The following is a 3,712-nucleotide window of genomic DNA, read 5'->3' on the forward strand; positions in this document are numbered from 1 at the left end:
AACATTTAATAACATTCAATTCATCCATTTTTAAATATAACATTCAATCATTATAATCACATGATAACATTCATTAACACGTAAAATTAATAAACACACAACATTCATGAATAATTCAAAACTAAGTCATTCATGAATAATTCATCAACACAATATTCATTAACACCCAATATTAATGAATAATATTCATTAACACAATATTCATTAACAATATTCAAGAGTAAGTCATTCATGAATAATCAAATCTTTTTTGCTTTCTTGTCATATCTTTTTTTCATAAAATTTCTAAGAGGAATATCAATGTCCTCGTCATCCCCATTAACATTTAATAACATTCAATTCATCCATTTTTGAAATATAGCATTCAATCATTATAATCACATGATAACATTCATTAACACATAAAATTCATAAACACACAACATTCGTGAATAATTCATTAACACGCAACATTCAAGAGTAAGTCATTCCTAAATAATTCATTAACACCCAACATTAATGAATAATATTCATTAACACAATATTCATTAACAATATTCAAGAGTAAGTCATTCATGAATAATCATTTCTTTTTTTCTCTCTTGTCGTTTCTTTTTTTCATAAAATTTCTAAGAGGAATATCAACGTCCTCGTCATCCCCCTCCTGTACTGGTTCTAACACATGTCTCCTTCTCATCCATTCAGGAACATCATGAGGCCGTTGCACCAAAGGGGGGTCCGCTGCAATAACAAGTACTCCATGAGTTAAATTCACACCATTTTATATTAGTGAATTACAAGTTTTTATTTAAGTAAAGGAACTATAAATCAATAAATTAATTTAAAAGAACAAAACATAGATTTTCTTTACTTGAATGTGCGACATGATCTACCTGTTGATCAGTCTGACCATCCTCCGGCACTCGTTCAGAACGACATGATTCTATATCCTCAACACAAAAAGGTTACACCAAGTTCAATTAAAGATGTTAAATTTTATTAATAATTATATAATTAGTTTTAAATAACAAATGAGCACCTCCATCAATAGTACAATGCACATCAGGGGCTTCATGATGCTGCGTATGATCTGTGTCACGATTAACATGCTACATTGCAATGTCATGCACATTATTATCAAATAAATTGTTGCTCAAGTATTCAATTTATAATATAAATGTTGGCATATTTACCTGTGCACATGATGTAGGAGATTGTTGGTTGGGGCAATGGAAGTTTGTTGTAGGCATTCAGCCACCGCTGCATAGCCTTGCTTGAAGGCAATTTTTTTGTGTTCTTCTGTGGCCTCTAGATTAAAATCAGCGCCCTGCATTTTTTTATTAATTAACAAAATTATTTGCATTTTATAAATCATTTTTCTTTTTAATTCATTTATTGCTACTTACAATACGTGCTTTGATTTTTGAATATCCCCCAGAGCCAAGTCTGTGCTGCCCAACCTTTTCCAGCCTCACCTTTGTTGCCTTTGATGTGTCTTGCAACCTATGAAAAGTTTGAAATATGTTAGATGATATAGATATAAAGATCAGTACTAAATAGTGGATTATTATATGGTATGAAGGTTTTAGCATAAAGTAGCATGTTCCACCAAAAATATGAAAAAAGGGAAGAAATTATAGCATCATACCTTTAATTGACATGTGTAATCATGTTATTTATCCATGTTCATGCTAAGTATTTATCCATATTCTGACATGCCTCTCCATAAAATTACACATCAATTTCGATAGTCTATATTATCCATTGTCACACAAAGTAAACAATAAGCTAAAAGTTGAAACAGCTAGTAGATTTTATAGATTAAATTTTTATCCCTACGTTCCACACTCAAAGTGTTTTTATCCCCAAGGCTGCAACAAGTATAAACTTGAGGGCGAATGTCAAATTTCAGATTGTTTTAGTAGCATTCCTTTTTACCCGTAGCTGAAAAGTAAGTATTTTTTTGGTTTTAATTTAAAAGACATCACCTTTGTGCATCAAGTGCTTCTTTAGCCTCCACACTACATGGAACTGATTTTATAAATGGTGGTTGTAACTGAAACAAAATCCCCACTGATTTGTTAAGATAACTAGCAACTAACAGGAACTACCTAGCATTGTTCCAGCAGAAGACTCACGACTTAAGACTTGTCTTAATCTATGTTTATTTTGATTGCTTCTAGCAGTGGAGCACCATTCAGAATTTTTGAGAAGATCAGAAACATTACATCATAGTTTGGAGGATGTTTTGTGTAGTCTACATCCACAACAAACGATTTAAAAGCTGACACTTGGATAGAAAACTGTTTAGATAAGCTTCAACTATTCTTAAAAGTCACACAGTAAAAGAAGAATTAAGGATAGAAAAAAATAAAAAGTCAACTTTAACAATTTTACTATAGAAATTAAGAAAATTAGTATGTGATCATGTTTAAATCATTTGCTTTAATAATGCCACATAATTTTGATCCTATAAATAAGGTATAAGAGTTTAAGAAACAATAAATTTCATAGAGTGGAAAGAAATAGTAGAAATTATCAGCATTATTTATAAGAATGAAATTTGGGTTAGAGTTTTCCAAAACAAATTCCTAACTTTAAATGCTTGCAAACAAATGCTTTCATGCATATTAAAATAACATAAATGCTTACACTTGTAGGGGACACGACCAATAATGGAGAATGCATGCACACCTCCTCCAAATAAGGAAAGCATTGTAGAAATTTGACATTAGCAAAATTTTCATCATCAGAACAGGTGATTTTCCTGATTGATTTCACTTTTGCAAAATGTTCCAGAAGTTGAGTGTCAGTTTCCAAATAGAGACATTTAGGTAAACAGAAGCTCACCATTATCTTACTGGGAAAACTATAATCAATAATTATAATGCTTTCTAAGAGTGGACAATTCACATCCAATGTCATATATATATCATTGACATGTCGGAGGGGTGATACAATAAAAAGATCAAAACTAAGTGCTAATCAAAGCACTATCAATATCTCAAGTCTCAAAATGATACATCAAATATACAATGAATCTCATGATCAATATGAAGATACAAAAAGGAACAAAAGATAGCATGGACCTAACTACAGCCTTCCCCCTCATTACTAGGAGGATGAGGAGGAGTAACATCTGCATGTGCAGGAGGCACTACACCATCAGAAGCTCAAGCATAATCAAAGAACCTTGAGACATGTTGAGCTAGAGGTACTGCATTTTCATATACTACATAATAATGAGCAGCCCGAGAGGTATGATGACAAGTCTCATCTCGCTCTAACTATAGGTTTCAAGTATGATTACTATATTATATTACAATTATTATATATCATTATATATTACAATTACTGAATATCATTTATCACCTATACTGCTAACACATACAACTATGGTACATGTAGTTGAGCATTACTATATTTTCAAGACATAATATAGCTATATGTGAAGTTATACATCATTGACAATTCACATCTAGTGTCATATATATATCATTGACATGAGCAGCCCGAGAGGTATGATGACAGGTCTCATATCGCTCTAAATCTATCTATCTCTTTAGCTCTATGGTCTCAAACCATAGATTTACTAGCTCACAGTTCCCCTCTTCTAGCTAGTCATGCATCTCTAACTATAACTTGCACCTGTAACTTGCCCACCTACCTCTGAGAAGTCCTCAATCTCTCCCTCACATGTCATAGAGAATCTTGAGTCTGTGCTAATATATCT

The sequence above is a fragment of the Cupressus sempervirens genome, chromosome 10 (assembly GCF_028749045.1).
Source record: "Cupressus sempervirens isolate cs-2001-9-10 chromosome 10, ASM2874904v1, whole genome shotgun sequence".
NCBI classification, from domain to species: domain Eukaryota; kingdom Viridiplantae; phylum Streptophyta; class Pinopsida; order Cupressales; family Cupressaceae; genus Cupressus; species Cupressus sempervirens.